The sequence below is a fragment of the Passer montanus genome, unplaced genomic scaffold (assembly GCF_014805655.1).
Source record: "Passer montanus isolate IOZ18808 unplaced genomic scaffold, ASM1480565v1 scaffold6, whole genome shotgun sequence".
NCBI lineage: Eukaryota > Metazoa > Chordata > Aves > Passeriformes > Passeridae > Passer > Passer montanus.
The window spans coordinates 13,231,045-13,249,155 of NW_024371037.1; positions in this window are offsets into that span (position 1 = coordinate 13,231,045).

Below are 18,111 nucleotides of genomic sequence, written 5' to 3' on the forward strand. Positions count from 1 at the left end.
ATTAAATGCTCCTCAGGAATGAGGATGAAATGAAGGTTATGGGACATTGCATTTGGCTACAGCAACACAGAGCAGCTGTCAGAAACCTGATGGTGTCACTCTGAGAGGCCAGTTGGCTAATACCTGAAGGAGGAGAAAGAATATTGCAGAGGGATCATGAGCAAGTTTTATCTTTAAAAGCCTTTGCTCTGAAACATGTTTCTCTGTTTAAAGAAAAGCATTCCACATGCTTGGAGGGCAATTGCTGCATTTATAAGACTTGTGTAGATTTTGCCCAGCTTTTCAGATGTTGTTAATCTTGCTGAAATGTCAGCTACTACATGAACGACGGAGCGGTTTTGGATGATACCTCTGAGACAAGGTGCAACCTGGGATTTAGGATGCACCTGGCAAGGCAGCAAGCTCGAGTGTGTAGTCCCTGGGCCCTTCTCGGGAGTGAGCAGGTTCCTATCCTTCCAGGAAGAGGGTCCACCTCTCACTGTCAGAGCCTTCAGCCATGTGCAGCTTTTCCTGTTCCTGGCAATTAAGGATCTGGGCTTCCCTTGCCCAATTCATCTGGTTCTGAGCCAGGAAAAAATGGCATTTGTGTAGAGGTTCAGAACCTCAATATCTGTGAGGCTGCGAAGTGAAATTACTCTCCTGTAAAGACTGCTTAGATGGCGCTCAAAGGAAGAAAGGATTGTCTTGCATACCTTGCATACTTGATACCACCCTGGTTGTGACAGCTGTGGGTGGTGGGGCTGAGCTAGAGGCATATTGCTTACAGCTGATACAAACTGTGAAGTGAAACGTATGTGCTGCTTTTCACAGGCACTAGACCATGGAGAGGGACTGAGTCCTTACTAATTAGTCTGTCTCATGCCAATATTCCCTACTGGCAGCTTCTTTCTTCAGTAAATGTACAAGATGTCCCAAAACAAAGATGTCCTTTTGGTACACAAAAATCTACAATTTGAGTGTCATCCAGGAGATTGCAATGTGTTCTGGGATACACTCAGGTACCCAGGAAGGGCCAGCAGCAATGTTTCACAAACATGCTGGCCACCTCCTCATCCAGATTAGTTCATGATTTAGGTATGAACTTCTGACTTTTCTTTTTCTTCTTTTTTCTTTTATTTTTTTTTTCTTTTGCATTTGGATTTTAAATTTTGGTTTAAAATTTTGATTTTCTGGGTCTCTAAGCTCAAATGGAACTCTTAACCAAGTTTCCTCCTTTTCCTTTTCCTTTTCCTTTTCCTTTTCCTTTTCCTTTTCCTTTTCCTTTTCCTTTTCCTTTTCCTTTTCCTTTTCCTTTTCCTTTCTATCATTTCCTCTTTCTTCTGAAAGCAAGACTTCTGAACTCAAAAGGTAATAAATGTTGAAGGGGGAGCTTTACTAAAAGAAGCAAATTTTTTTTTCATAGATCAGTTATCAATACAAATTGAGGGCTTTGTCTGACTGTAAATTTTCATCTGTAGTCAATTCAGGTGGTTTGGTTAATTTGGCACATTTCCTATGTTCATTCTGCTGAAGTGCTGCAAATGTCTTTGGAGATGGCTCAGTACAGAGTGCAGTTATAAATGCTGGAGGAAAGGAAGACCTTTTAAAACATATGCTCACTTATTTGTGAGATACACATACAAAATGCATATTAACCCAAATGCTTTTATAATAAAGAGACTAGCTACAAACAGTAAATTGTGTTAATCTGTGGATATATATATATATATATATATATATAAATAAAAAGAGGTATTTCACTTGCTGTTGAATTTTAAGGACCTCCATTGCCCAAAACTCAATTTGAGAAGACATTGGTTCTATTCTTTAATAGATTTTAAACAATTCAGTCCCTATTTTTTCTGCACTTAGACTGATACTAAACCAGAATGATGCTAAAGTCTTTTTGGCCTAGGAACAAATCAGTAAACTTCAAGTAGTGTAGTGTCTATGTTAGGCATTTATTGAGCTTGGGTGTTGATCATCAAACCCCACAGCTTTAATATGTTGTCGTGCCTTGGGAGCATCTGCATTGCAATAAGCATTAGACATGCTGTGGTATTTGTTCTTCCAATACATTCCCCAAAGTGTCTAACTTATTCCAGAGCACTAGGAGCAAATCAAAGCTGATGTCTGGCTCCAGTGACAAAGAGAAAAAAAATTGAAAGCAGAGAGAATTTTAAGTATGAAGTGAATATAGGAAACTCTCATCTTGACAGTGGAGAAGCCCAAAGATGGAAATTAAAATTGCATGATGAAAGATGAAAAGGTTGAAGCCACTGTTTTGACTACTGGACTTTGCAAGAAAGATATCTGGAGAAAGACTGAAAGAAAAAGTTAAGTGGGTGAATAGCATATAAAATTTACCGCTGATGAAAATATTACTTTCTTTACACATCAAAGGCAATCCTCTTATTTTCATAAGTTATTTAACCCCGTTGGCAATCTCTGCAATGTATAAATTTTTCTGATGGAATGAAAACTATCTTCTTAATGGTATGTAGACACTATATAAGAGCAGGTTGAACAGTATAAATATTCATATGAGCAAAGATGCTGTCAAACTCCTGACTTGACATGATATCTAAAATGAAAATATAACTAAGATATTATGATTTTCATCTCCTTTTTCTCCCCAAATTTGGGACCTGGCTGTGTAGTCAGGGTAAAGAAATGCACCTGGAAGATGTGTTTTGGTTAGGTACAGGGAATTCAAATGAAAGCTCCTCAAACTCGACAGTTTAATTTACTTCTCTTAAGCTCTTTAATACCAAACTTATCAGTTCTTTCTGTTAGGCATTAACTCGTTAAATGAGTCTTAATTATACATAAGCAGATGGAGATTTGAATTAAAATTACCTTACACTCGAGTGGCTTTAGTTCATTATAACATATCTTCCTCTTAATCATTTAGGCAGTCTCATCATCTTTCATATATGAAGTTATTAAAGTATTCCAATTTCCATATTTCTTCAGATACATCCACTATTAAATGGCACATAATACACATTAGTTGGTGACTTATATCGTTCAATAGTTAGTGAATTATTCATGTCAGTAACAATTTTTACACTTTTATGTCATCTGTATTATTTTATTTTAAAGGGTTTGTATTTACAGAATGTCTCATCTTTTACCTCATCTCAATTTTCAGGGCAAATTTGAATGCTTTGCCATTTCTACTGGTGTGAAAAGGATTAACATCTACTGCAGGTTTTGCCCTCCCATTGTCTGAGGAATGGAAATGGATCCAAAGGGACTCCCACTACCAAACAAGTGTGTGCTTACTGGGGTGTTTGGGAGTGAGATAAAAGGAGTCAGCATTATTATTTTCTTTTTTCTTGCTTTTGCACTATCATAATCCCTGGATTCTCTAAAACCAAGATATTCCTTAGGATATGCCTGTCCTGCAAAATTAAAAGGGAGAAAATGCCTAAAGAAAAAAAAAATTGAAAGCTTTTGCAGGCTTTGGTGGGTATCATCTCATCTGAGTGTAACGACCTCAAAACTGGGATACTGGTTAAATTAGCCATCTAGGTTAAGAGTTTAAGTTAGCTCCAGGAATATATAGGAGACTCCTCCAAAAGAGAGCTGATTTCTCTCTTTAGGAAGGAAGTCCTGTGGAGGACATTTGTTCAACTAATTCAAGCTGGACCTCTAACTTTTATATAGCTTTTGCAAAGTAAAAAACAGGTCTGTCTTAAAGTATGTTGATTCCTTTCAAAAAAAGGATACAAAGCAGGTAACTGTGTATGAAATGCTCCTCTTTTACCTGTTTTTAAAGTATCCTAAATGCATATGCTGAGAGACTCATGTGTCTGTCTTAGAGAAAAGCACCAAGTGATTTAATCAACTGGTTCTATGTACCTCGTGGGTAAAATCAAGAAAGAATTGGACAAAAAGTGTCATTTTAGTTCCAGTAAGCAATTTACAGCCATTCACAAAAGAAAGACCAGTGGGACTTTTCAAAGACAAAAGCATCCAATATTCCCTGCTAAAGGCAGCATGCTATTCTCAGTATCCCTTTAGCTAATGTATTAACCAGGTATCTTCAGTGTCAAATAATGGGTCTATAATACAGCAATCACCGTGTTAGCTGGATGATGGAGACTGACAGCTCAGTCAAAAGGCTGAGTTTGCACTGGCAAACACTGCAGCCATCACTGAGCAAAGGGATGGGCTATGAGAGGCTTTTGCAAAAAGAGGATACTGACATTTACCCGAATGTTTTTAGAAGAAAAGGAGACTCACTGCATCCTGGAAGCCCCAGCAAGACAATTTGACCATGTGGCCATTTCACTCCACAGTTCCTCTGAAAACACTGATGCCCTATAAGATGTGGATTTTTTATGGTTAATCTCAATGAATTCCAGTTCTTCTTCCTTGAGAGAGAGAGAATGCTGCTGCTTGCCTAGCAGGAGGTTTATGAAAAAAGAAAAGAAAAACAAAACAAACAAACAAAAACCCCAAAAAACAAAAACCACCAAAAAAAAAAAAAAAAAAACAAAACCAAACCAGCAAAGCATGTGAGGCCCTGAGGTGCTGGGGGAAGAGATATCAGTTGGAAGGGACCTGCAGCCATCATCTAGTCCAGCTGATCAACAAATCCAGGGCTGACCAAAAGTTAAAGCATGCTATTTAGGGCATTGTTCAAATGACTGACACATAGGCCACAACTCTACGAAGTTTAGTGTCTGACCATCCTCTCAGGAAAAAATTGATCCCTGATGTCCAGTCTCAACCTCCCCTGGTGCAGCGTTACACCATTCCCACATGTCCCATCCCAGGGAGATGAGATCACCGCCTCCATCTCCACCTTCTCTACTCATGAAGCTCTAGAGAGCAAGGAGGTCACACCTCCACCTCCTTTTCTCCAAACTAGACAAACCCAAAGCCTTTAGCCATGCCTCATAGTACATTCCTTCCAGCCCTTTCACCAGCTTTGTTGCTCTCCTTCGGACACATGTGAGTACCTTCACCTTATTCATTCATTGTGGAGTCCAGCACACAGCACCCCAGGTGAGGCCACACCGATGCTGAGTACAGTGGGATAATCACCTCTTTTGACCAGCTGGTGATGCTGTGCTTGATGCATCCCAGGAAGGATGTTCTCCTGCCTGCCAGAGCACTCTGCTGATTTACATCAAACTTGTTGCCAAACAGCACACCCCAGATCTCTTTCTGCAGGGCTGCTCACCAGCCACATCCTCTCCTTCAGCAGGGTGCCAGAGCACTGAGATGTTCAGTTGTGAACATGGCAGTGAAACAGAGATGAAATACAAAACTCCTTATGAATATGGCCTAAGAACTTTTAATTTAAAAAATCAGCTTAGTTTAGCTTAGCTTCCATGAGCTTCTAAGGTCAGGGCATGAGGAGTAAGAAGGATGAGAAGGAATAGCAGATGCTGTGGTGATCTCTTTTCCTCATGGTGACCTGAAGAATAAACATTGTGCAGTGTTCTGCAGCTGGAAGATGGCAGCAGTAATTTCAGCACTTAAGGATAAAGAAAGAGATTTGTTGTATCCTCTACCATAGATTTGGTGTGCACAGCTTAGTACCAAAGCACCAGTTTGCAGGAGGCTGTATTTGTACAGAAACAACAGTGCTTACAGCCCCCTGCATAGACTCACATTCACAGCAGCTCCTCACCATGCCACAGTGGGGGCTACTGTAACTGCAGCAGTTTTTTTTGCTGGAAAATATTAAGATATAAAATGTCAAAGATAAATGAAACATATCACATATCCTATAAATTCATTGCTTTATGCCCATTGGCAAAAGTACTGTTCAAGGCAAAATGAACTTCTTTAACTAAACTCCTCTAAAATGTTACAGGGAAGTGTGTTGTGTTTATTTATACTCATCTTGATGGCTGAGTCACCAAGGACACAATAATCCATGAAAGAGGAGAGGAAAAGCTTCCCTTACAGCAAGAGGGTATTTTCATTATCCCATTCATAGTGCAGAAGAGAGATGGACAAAAGGTCCCGTCTGCTTGCAGAAAAAGATCAATGAAACTGACTGCACACTTTTCATCACCAGTCATACACCTGCATGGGTTCATGGGCCTGCAAAGTCTAGTGGATTGGCATTCAACAGAGCAGCATTCGGCATCCAGGCAGGGTGAGGTGAACTAAAACTTGGCTTTGAAGAATATAGTGACAAAAGCCATAAAGTTATTTAGCCATTTCCCCCACTTCCTCTGCTTAACTCTTCATTCATGACCTGGCCAATGTGGCAGAGTGCACCCTTGGCAAATTTAAACTATACAAAACTGGAAAGAGTTGCTGACACACCAGGTGCTTTTGCTACCACCCAGAGGTACCTGGACAGGCTAGAGAGATGGACCAACAGGCATCTCCTGAAGGTCAGTAAAGAGCAATGCCAAGCTCTGAGCCTGGGAAGCACTAGGCCTAGCACCAGTGCGTGCTGGAGGCCACCTGTCCAGGTAACAGCTTTGCTGAACAGCCTGATGTACACTAAGCTGAACCTGAGCCAGAAACATGCCCTGTCCAGGTCAGTGGAGAGTGCCATACCCAGTCCTGAGTTCCCCCCACAAGGCACACATGGACATGCTAAACTGGGTCAAGTTAAGACCGATACACATGATTAAGGGACTGGAGCACCTGTCAAAAAAGGACAGTCTGAGACAGCTTTGTCAATTCAGCCTGGGAAGAGAAGTCTCAGGAGGATCTAATCAATGTGTATAAATACTTCATGAGGGAAGAAAGACAATGGAGTCAGAATGCTCTCAGTGGGGATCACCAAAAGAATAACAGGCAGTGAAAAAAAACCCTGAAATGCTGAAAAATCTGATTAAACAGATAAAATCGCTTTTCTTTGATGTGCATAGTCAAACACTGTCACAGGATATCCAAAGAGGCTGGAGAGTCTCCAGCCTTGGAGATTTTCAAAACCTAGTTAAACATACACATTCCTGATCAAAAATTACTCTGACTGACCCTGCTTTGAGGAGGGTGTTGGATGCAGAGAGCTCCAGATGTGCAATCCAGCCTCAGTGGTTCTGTGGTTCTGTGGTCAGCTAAGTTACAAGCACAAAGCTTTTGAATGCAAGGAGGGACAATGACAGCTGATCAGTCACATGGGCTGTGTAAGTCATCAGGTCCTTTGCTTTCTGACTGGAGCCCACAGAGAGCTCTTGGTACATTTTATGTACAAAATCCAGCCCATTCCCTGCAAGTGATGAAATTTGGCAATATCCTAAAGGACACCAGCAGAACCATTCCAGAGGACGTGATCTCAAAACAAGCAAAGCCCATCAGTCCACATCTGCATGAGGGTTCCCAAACCCACATCCCTGGCTTTCTGGAACAAAACAATCTCTTTTTAATAGCTGGGGTTTTTCCCCAGCTATTGAAAATAGCTATCTGCAGGCAATCTGCAATCAGTATGTGAATGTAATGTTAAATTCTAATTGCATCATATTAGCAGTTTGACATTGCATCTTACTAATGCTTGTTTTTCCAGGATATAGTGGAGAAATATAATCATATTAACACTGTGAAAGCAAACACAGAGGTAGTATAAATTGTTAATGCAATCTCCTTTCAAGCAGCTTGTTTGAACAGTGCACTGGTGTATGAGAAAATGCCAGCTTTTCAGTCTTCCCAAATAGTGCAGTGCTTGCAGTCCGCTGCAGAATAAACATATACATTCTGTTTAAGGTAACAGATGTTCATTTGCTGTATGTTCCCATGAGCACCCAATCTTTCGCCTGCATTCTGCTACCATTTGTCTGAAACCCACCTGTGAGCCAGCACAGCAGTTTCTTAGACACGAGGTTGCCTCACTGATATGTCATGTACAAAAATGGTGGGGTTTGTCGATGGATATTCTTATTAAGTCTTTCTCTGGTTTTCCTTCCTATAAGTGGGATTGTTAATTCTTCTGACTTGCATCATCAGACTGAAAATGGCAGTCCCCATGCATAAATGCTGTAAACTGTTTAGATTCTTCAAATTCAGAAGATCAGCCTTTAAACCAACTAATTAAGTTTTCTGCTTGCTGCCATTGAAAGACTCAGTCAGATATAATTAAAACTGAGCAGCAGATGACAGCAGTGGCATTTGTTGGAATCATCCAGTGGTTCAAATACCATTTCTGACAGAAATGTCAGAATGATAACACTCCCATCTTCCCCATGCATGCCAGGAAAAGCAGGAAGAACTTTTATTATAAATGCCTTACTGATAACCTTTATGAATCCCAGAGCACCAAACGCAACACACAAATATTTTATATCCCAAGAGAGGGTGCTTATTTCCAATAAAGTACCTCCTGCAGCTCGTTGGGTTTCCTTGCAGTGTCTGTGCCTATTGGGACACCCATTCAGAAATTTAAACAGGAAAAAAGCCCTGATCCTGAAGTATGGGAGATTCCAGCCTTGCAGACAGCTAAGCTGGAAGAGATTCCTTAGAGAGTTAATGAGCTGAAACCAAATCAACATATTCCTCATCTGGAAAGGGCAAAGCCATAACATGGCTGTGTAAGCTATCCTTGAGCTGTACAGAAAGGTGAGAAGACAGAGTCCTTTCTACACAGAGTTTAAATGGAACTGTTATTGCTAAAGATCACAGAACAGCAGTGTAAACAGCAGAGACAGCCAAGAACAAATGAATAGGGGAAAATTACTTTTAGAAACATTTTGAGATTACATTTTCTGCAGCTTCATACAGGTTTTTCCTATTTTGTCTCATCAGTTTTGCCAACAGATTTATAACACGCTCTTCTTCCCACTCTGTCTTCCTTGCTTGAGAGTTTGGGTATTTTCTTCTTATTTCTTTTTCTATTTAGCTTTGTTTTTAAATTTTTGTTTTAAATGAATGGAGAGCAGAAAGGAGAACATGTTATCAAGGGAATCAGTGGCGCTTTGAGACAACAACGACACCACTGCGCTGCTTCAAAGTCCCTCGGCTCTGCTCTTGCCTGTAGCAATTACGTGTTGCCTGCATGCTGCCAGAAAGCTGCCGTCACAACATCAAGCCCAAGGGGAGGGGACTGGTTGTGACTTTTTGGCAATCTCCAGGGGAAGACCCTGGCAGTGGGTGGCTCAGCTTGGCCTGACGGTGCTGAGCTGGGGCAGTGGGACGAGCAGGGAGCAGCACTGTTGCTTATGATTCATCTTGGCTGCAGAGGAGGAATGGCATCAGAGCAGAGGTGCCTGTTGCAAATGCCTGAGTTGGTGTTTTTATTTACTGTAACTGGCATGCAAAGATATGACAAACTATTAAAAATAACAATAATTGGACGCTTCTATTGAGCAATAATTAGACCATGGCCAAAAAAGAAACCACCAGCTCTAATATAATTTTTGAAATGTTGTATTGGTAGAGGTGTACCTGATCATTTACTTTTCCACTTTACTACTCTGTCTTATCATCAGAAAAAATATTTCTCCTGAGTATATCAGACCTGAGGCTGTGTTTTGCTCTAATTATCCGTAGAGATATTCCTGCTGGGGTTGAGCAAATATTTCTGTCATATTGCTTTTTTGTATGGTTGGGGAGGAGGACAGAAGTACCTCTTCTACCTGCAAGGGTATTTGTATTCCATTATTACCCTAGCTCTGCAGTGCTTTAGACTTGCAGATGGTGTGTGACCTGACCAGGAGCAGTATTACTCTTTTTCTCTCAAACTCAGCAGACCACATCACACTGTATTGCATACTGAATGCAAGGGCACCGTCTTCTGTCTGAGCTATTTTCTTTTTAGTAAGAAATCAAAGAACATTTACACTTTTCTTTCTTTTGACCTTTATTAGATAAGTAAGCACCTTAATCAGGATGTTTTTAGGTGAGAATGAAGTCTGGAAGGATTGTATTCTGGGATGTAAAGGTCTCAGGGATCACTCTTAGTGTTTTTGGCAGAACTGCATTGAAATTAACATATTACAACAGATTGTGTCAGACTGAATTGCAAACCTTTCTGAAGCAGGGTGAACAGAAAGGTCACATTCCTCATCAGCTCATCTATCAGGCTGCATGAAGGTATCTGAAGAGGTTTAATTCTTCTTCCAGGAAATAAAATCAGAATTTCCCATTTTCAGGTCCCAACTGTGCCTCTGAATTTCCATTTACTTTGAACAGGAGCTAGCTTCATTACATAGGTGCATTGTTTTGGTTTCAGAAAGAATCCTTGTTTAAATTATAACATGCCATTAGCAGAGATCCTTTTATAGTGACTGCAGTTAATGCAGAGTTCTTTTCTGTCTCACTCACCTCGGCACAAGTGCATATTGTGCCCTTTGTATTCTGTAAACTGAAGAACCTTCAGAATGATCTTCTGCCCCCAAAACTGATTTAACACCTTTTGCTATTATGCAAATAGAAGGGGAAAAATAGGTTCCTGATTTCTTTCGACGGGCTGAAGCCGGCAGCTCAGGACTGCTTACTCAGGTGGAAGCGTATAATGGGAAATGCCTACACGTCGGTGTCTGTCAAGCTGCACAATAGGAGAGCAGCCGAGCACTGCAGCACCCATCCCTGCTCAGAGCTGGGATAATGGCATTGCAGCTCAAGTGGAAGGATCAGCTTGCCCTGGCTTCATGCCTCAGCGTGCTATTGAAGTGACAGGCAATTTTCCATTTCCATTTCCATTGGTGGTTTGAAAGACTTTTTATTTTATTAATCCTTTCGTCAAGTAACAAAACTAGAGTCTTTTCTTCTGTTAAACACTGCTGCAAAATCTCATAGCTCCCAGTGACTTTGGGGCAGCCTGGTAAATAGATGGGCTCTGCTCCCCTCATGCCCACCTTCACCTCCACGTGCCTGGGCCAGTGAGCAGAGTCTGCCAGATGAAAATGTCAGGCCACCGCTTTGGAGATGCAGCCTGTTCTTGTGGAAAGAGAGGTGGCCAGCTTAACTCATGCAGGAGATGTGCACGAGCATCTGCTATGCTTCATGGCACACTGAACAATGAATGGTTATCACCAAAAGCCAATGAATTCATTTCAGAAGTTATCTGCTCCCTAGAACATGTCCCATAGAACTACAGCCCAATCCTAGATAAAAACCGCATTTTAATATTTTTTCCTTTTCAATTCGTCTCTATCCCTTTTTTCTTTTCTTTTTCTTTTTTCTTATTTTTTCCTTTTTTATAAAAGCATGCTGTCTTTCAATTAACATAGTAATGACCTATTGTCACCTGTTACCATGATAATCCTGAGCTGGTGTGAAATTACTTTATAATAAACACTATGCAGTTCTGACTTTCAATTAATTTTTCCCATGCTGTGCTAAATCAGATTAACTGTACCCCACCCTTTTGACCACAGACATAATTCCTTCCTTATAATGAAATAGAGGATTAATTTATATGAAGCATATCTATACACATTTGCAAATAAATGTAAAGATAGACTTTGTACCATATTTGCACTGTTCACAGTGTCAGGTTGAACACAGACTCTGAGATTATTAATTTTTATGTTCACCGGGGTGGCAAAGGATATTGCTGGTTTATTATTATTATTATTATTTTCACTTAATGTCTACAACTAAGAACAGATAAGCAAATTGAGTACTAAGGGACTGGTACCTTCCACAGGGAATTATATCTAATGCTGTACAGCATTATGATGATCTCAAAAAAAGTAAATACCACAAAATGAACCCAATCACCATTAATTTACTAAATTGCCTGTCATCCTTCTTGGGTGTACATATTTACAGTGTGGCCAAATATAATAAATGCAACTGTGTTGTCTTTTTAATAGCCATTAACATTATGAAGATGGTTGATAGCCTGATTGAACCCTTTCAAAACACTATACTAGTATAGGGAAACTGTATAAGGCAAATTTTTTAAAACATCTTAATCTTCAGTGCAAAAAAAGCTTTCTAAAACATTTTCTGGTCGTGGTAACTTCCAGGATGCAGTAGACTGCTGTGTCATTTCATAATCAAAAATAATAGAAACACAGAGTTGACTCTATTTTTCTTGCACAATCATTTTCTCTCTCTTGCTCAATTTTGAAGTCCAAAGGTGATCCAAAATCTGAAGGTTTTCATCCAAATTTAGCTGCTTGAGAATCATATTGGCGAATTCAGAGGCCAAACCCCAACTCAACCAATTGCTTTTGTTTTTTTTCACTATCTGCACTGTACTGGACAGTTCAGAGCTAGGCTTCTGTGCTGGAGCACCCTGCACCCAGTGAACCACTCTGTGCAGACCTGCTGACTCCTTGCATCCAACATCAGGAGCAGCACCAGGACTATGCCAGAGGTTCAGTTTACCTCTCATTCACAATTCCTCATTTCTGGAGCAGCCTGTCAACCACCTTTTGCTGATTCAACAGCTAATCCAGAGGAAAAGTCAGGGACACCCTTTGCATTAGTAAGGGTGAATATGCTGTCCAGTGGTGTACCTTTGAGACCGTGAATGATTGACTTCAGGCAGACAAGGCCAAGACTAGCTGAGATTAAATACAGTTTTTTTATGTGTTTACTATTGATTCTTTGAAACAGTACCACTGCTGTAGATAGGGAAAAATTCATTACATATTCAGTGTTTATTGGCTTAATACTGAAATTTCAATGCATTCATCTGATTGCTTTTCTCATACTATTTGTGAAGTCCAAGTGTAAAATAATAAAGCAGAAAACCATATGCATACCTGGAAGGATAAGAAACAGCAAAATTACCTACAGGATGCAAAAGCTGGGTATTCCTGCCACAGTGATGAGGATTATATAAATAAAGTGAACATACACGCATTAGCATTTGGAGTAACACATTCCAGGAACAACAAAGTGAGCTAAATCTAGTTAGATCAGGTCAAACAAGCACAATCTCCACAAGGGGATTAAGGAGGTTGGAAGACATCAAATTATTTTTTTCATTTTTCTTAGAACTTTCTATTGCACATCAGTAATGAAAGGTCTTATCTCTGTCTTTTACTGTGTAGCTTTTTAACTGTACATATGATCTGACTAGGACTGATTCCAGCTTTGTTATTATTGAAAATCTGCTTTCAAATGCAAACACAAAAACACCAATGTAATAGCCATTATTCTGTTTACAATGACAGTACTAAATGAATGAGTCATTAATAGCTTTTTTACTTTATTGCTTCAATATGTTTCACCAAATATCCATAAAACTTCACCATTACCAACACTTCCACCCAACTGCAACTACATGTATGAACTGGTTACAAGCCATATTAATATAATATCTCACGCACACACACATTTCTTTTAACTATCTTCTTTGCTTTGAAGAAAGCAAAGAGACGAGAGACCACATAAAATTCTCCTGCCATTATAGCCGAGAGAGAAGTGCTTTCAGTTATGGTATTCCAGTCAGCAAAGTTCACTCCAGTTTCCCAGATGTTAAAAGTATTGACAGCTCCTGTCTATTCATGCACTGCAAATCAACATGTCCAAAAAATAAACTGTTATATAATAGCAGTCCTCTCACCTAGTAAAGCAGGCTACCAGCCCTCTTCCCCCATTGTATTGCTTATCTGCTTTAGTAGACACAGGACATTAATTAAAGTGTCAGGGAGAAGTAAAAGCAATAGACTTCATTTCAGTTTGAAGGGGTTGGTAAGCACTGATGATCTTTCTTCTTATGCCTGCTTACTTTCTGTATGTTTGATCATATCATGTGATGGGGAGTGGTGATGCTGAGCTGCCAGGCTCAGCACCAGGCAGAAGCACAATGATGGGCAGCATGTTCTACCATTCCATGTTCATCCGCCATAAGGTGTGGGGTGGGGGAATGTTGCTGAACACACACATGGGGCCTCTTCACCAAATAAAAGTGTGATTATGTTACCTTTTCCAACAGAGCCTACTGCAGATTTATATTTCCTGTGAGATTTGTATTTGTTGTGATTCCCATACCTGCCTGACTCTATACTCTGCTCTGCCCTTTTGAAAACCAGCTCCATGCAAAAAGGTGAAGGCACATAACAGAGGACCTGTCTTCCAGCCATGCAGCACTGAGAGGAGTAGATAATAAAGCCCAGCTGCTGTGGACAAAGGAGAAGAAAAAACAGTAGGGGGAACAAATGCTGGGCTGCAATAAAAGGCATTAAAATTAAAGAGATATGAGTAATTTATCTTGGAATAACGAGAAAAAATGTATTCTCAGAGAGAATGGGGTCATGAGTTTTACTGATGATGGGTAAAGACAAGTCTCTGAGTTTCAAATGTCATTCAGTACTGCTCCAGGCAATAAGTTACTGTGAAGCATCACTGCAGCTCATGAAAAATATCCAAAAGTAACATGAAAATATTCTTCAGACAGTAGGACAGGAGAAAGCATCTTTTTGAATAGTACACAACAGCATTTTGCAAAATATATTAAAAAGGAGAAAGATACCATTGAATAGTCTTCTGGTGGGTGTTGTATTGTTGGAAAAAATCGTTTTTTCACTGTGAATATAAAAGTGAAGAAAAAACTGGCTGAGCACCAGATCCTTTCTCAGGTATCCATGCATAAGTACATTGCTCATTAATGATGTATAGTGAATATAAAACTATCCTCTTAAAACAGGAGTTGCTGTCAGATGCTGTGCCTCAACAACAGAAGAAACAGTTCATTACAAGCTGTAGAAAATGAATGTGCTCTCTCCTATCCAGATCAACACCCAGGACAGACATAATTCAGCTGGTAATTTTTGTGCTCAGGACATTTGAATATAAAAGCAGCTATTCCACTGCCACTGTCAATGAAGAAGAGAGCAAGGGAACAGGTATCTTAAATGAGTTCAAGAGATAAGTCATTAACAAGAAAGTAACGATAATAGAATTGGTTCTGCAACAGATGGAAGCACAGGTATAACTGGATCCAAAGCTTTGCTGCTTATAATCATCAGCAAGCACTCTGTGGAAATGTGAATGACTTTTAACATTATGGGAGCAGCAGTAAAAACAAAAAAACTCCACCTCCATTGACTCCATTTGAGTCAGAAGCCTTTGTGTTTCAAAGGAAGCTTGATTGAGCTACTGCAGCTTGTAATGATCTGATTTTACACACTGAGATGAATGAGCAAAGGTATGGTTTTGCTGTGGCTTTTTCACTGCTTAAGATCAGAAGTCTTTCAATCAGGAAATGAAAACTCTCTTATGATCCTTCTGAAAAGAAGAGTTTACTCTTCATTTCTCATTTCTGAGTGACTTGGCTGCAAGGCAAATTAACATAAAAGTTGTCAGAAAATGGGATAATATTATTGATGCTTTGTGCAGTGAGTAGATTCAAACCTGACTGAATGAAGAGCTCAGAAAGCAAATACTACAGTGTTTCAGGGCCGTGTGAGGAATCTCAGAGGACTGTGAAGGCAAAAGTGGAAATGCAGAGAGGAATTGTGACTCTTTAATACATACTGGTAGGGCAGCTCTGTCTTTGGCTGCCCTTGAGTGTGGCAGTGCAAGAGCAGAAGGTCTAGAAAAGAAAGGAGAAACCTCATCCAATCCTACACACCAGGGGTTGTGCTTTGTAATGCCAGACCTGCACTGTTTCATGCAGAACTCTGACGGCAGGAGGTGGTCCTGGTCTGCAAGTCAGTGTCACAGAAATCTCAGGTCTATAAAACAGAATCAGCATTTAAAGGGAACAGGCTTTGGAAAAAAGCTGCATCAGTTTTTCCCTGTGAAGTCTGGTAAGCCTGGTCTGGGAGTAAGGAGCTTCCCTGTTGTAGGAGATGCACTAGAAAAATCTTCAGTGGAGCCCGCACAAGGCGGGAGTGCTCCAGAGATTCTGCTACACAGTGTTTTGCTAAGGTCTGTGATCTCAGCTGGCGTCTCTGAGTGGTTGTAATAATTAATTGCACCTCCAAAAACAAGGGAAGATTTTTCAGGACCAGTTCAGAAAGAGGATGCTCTCCTTGCCCTTCAGGAAAAAAAGAAGTGCAGGTAATCAACTCAGGTGGCTCCTGGCTCAATACTATATGTTACATATTGGCATGTTTCGAGCTTCTATCCCATGAAAAGTTGAAATGCTTGGATTTAGGTTCAATGGGGAATTGGGGTGGGAGGTTAGGAGTTATGTGTTCCAGGTACAATATGGGTTAAAGAACAGACCTCTATAACTCAGTGGCATCTTGTGGGTTTTGTTGCTGTACTTTCCCAGTGACCCTGGTGCAGGACAGAAAGGTTCTGGGAGGTCAGTTTGCCTGAGGGGCAGCTTTGCTACAAACAAATCTTTATGACAAGGTAATCTACTGCAGATGGAGACACAGCAACAAGCCCTTCTGCTCCAGCAGCATCTTCTACATTGATTTCCTGATTCCTGCTTTGTTTTCCTGCACTGGAGAGCTGCCTTTCGGCACAAACATCTTTCCCTGAGCAAACCTCTGGGGAAACCTCAGTCTTTTTCAACCAAGTTGAGGTTACCCTTTTTTCATTGCTGTCTTTCTCCTGTAAATACTTTTCAGCTGCTCTTTTCATTTTCTTATTTCCAAGAATGGTGAATTCTTACAACACAGGTGCTCTGTATAGAAGTAATATTTGGAGTAGTTTGCAAAAGACATCTAAAATACATTAGAATTCTAGAAGTTTAAACTTTTTTTTTTTCCCTAGGAATTAAGCATGCAATTTAAAAGAACATTTTCTATCTCAGATGTTTTCATGTACCATATCACACACAGTGGTCCAGGTAGAGAAGCTGTATTGGTCCACTTCTAGAACTCACAAGTAAAGAAGAAAAGTTAGATCAGTTATTTTATGTTCAAAAGCAAAAAACTACTCATTTACTGTAACAAAAATTAATCCAACAAACAAACTAACCAGTCTTAATTCAATGGAAGCATTTACATCTGCTAATGTGCCATTTAATATGCTGTGTAATACAATTCTGCATTCCTAATTGAAGAAAATTTTATGTGTGCTATATCAAATCACTCATTGTTTGCATTTCAAATGTCTCCCCAAGTCTAATTATGCATCTGCATCAGGGGAAAAAAAGAAAAGTAAGGAAATTAATTATAACTAGTTCCTGTTGTCTAAAGTAAAATAACTACCATAGACATGTTCTGAAATCTCCAGAACCTGAAAGAAAAACTCCTGCTGGGTTCAGTGGGCCTTGGCTCCAGTCTTGTGCTAACACTCTTGTGACGATACCTGTGCTCCACCCGCATTGTAAAAACAGGTGGAGGGAGCCCGAAATATTTTGGAATGCACAGACCTAAGGGCAATGTTAAAAATGCCATAAACAGCTGAGTATCCCTCCATAGATGTCTCTAGCCTCACCACAAATGAACACAGCTTTTGAGCAAGCAGGGAGAAGAAACATAGACAACATGCTTACAGAATCCATTAGGACTGTTTTGATGAGAAATTCAAGTAACTGAGCTGTTTGTGGCTGTGAGAAAGATTATTAGATACTGTCAGTTTTAGTGGGATTTTTCCCCTTATGGTTCTTACAGCATTCTCAGTGAAACAGCTCCTGAGCAATAGGATTTTCAAAAGGCTTATGCTAAATACAGTGTGATGCATTTTGACTATGAAAAAGGTTGTATCATTTTATAGATATTAACTTCTGGCACACTGTGATACTCCAGTTGCCAGTGAAAAGTGGGGAGAAATCCTTTTTTTCCTTCAGCTGTATTGCCTTACTGCTAACACCTTACAAGTCTCTATCCTACTGGACATCAAAATAAGTTCTAGGATGGTGTATCAACAAAACAAAGTTAAGTTAACCTACATTATCAAGCATATAAACAAGTAGGCAAAGCTTGTGGAGACACTTCTCAAGAAAAGAGACCCATGTGAGAGCTAACCTTGATTTCTTATAGTGCATTCCCTTGCAGGAGTTCTTACACGCAGTCGGGAAATCCTGCCCTTGTGGGCAGTTTTACTGAAATAGAGAACCTGCACAGTGAGTTTTGCAGTCTTCAAGCCCTCCACCTCTTTCAGCCTTCAGTGGCAGAATGTTTGTCAGCTGTAGAAGATGTACATCATACTTAACTCCAAAAATAATGGTTTTAAAGCATCTGTTTTCCTAAACAATGTTCTTCTTTCTCAATCCCAACTTCTATCTACTGTGGAAACAATGCATTGTGGCAGCAAAAATGTGAAACTGTTCATAGACTGGTTTGATACATTCCTGGATAAAAGAATGCACTGACTTCTGCTGAAGAATGATTCTTGCTTTCTGTAAAAAAG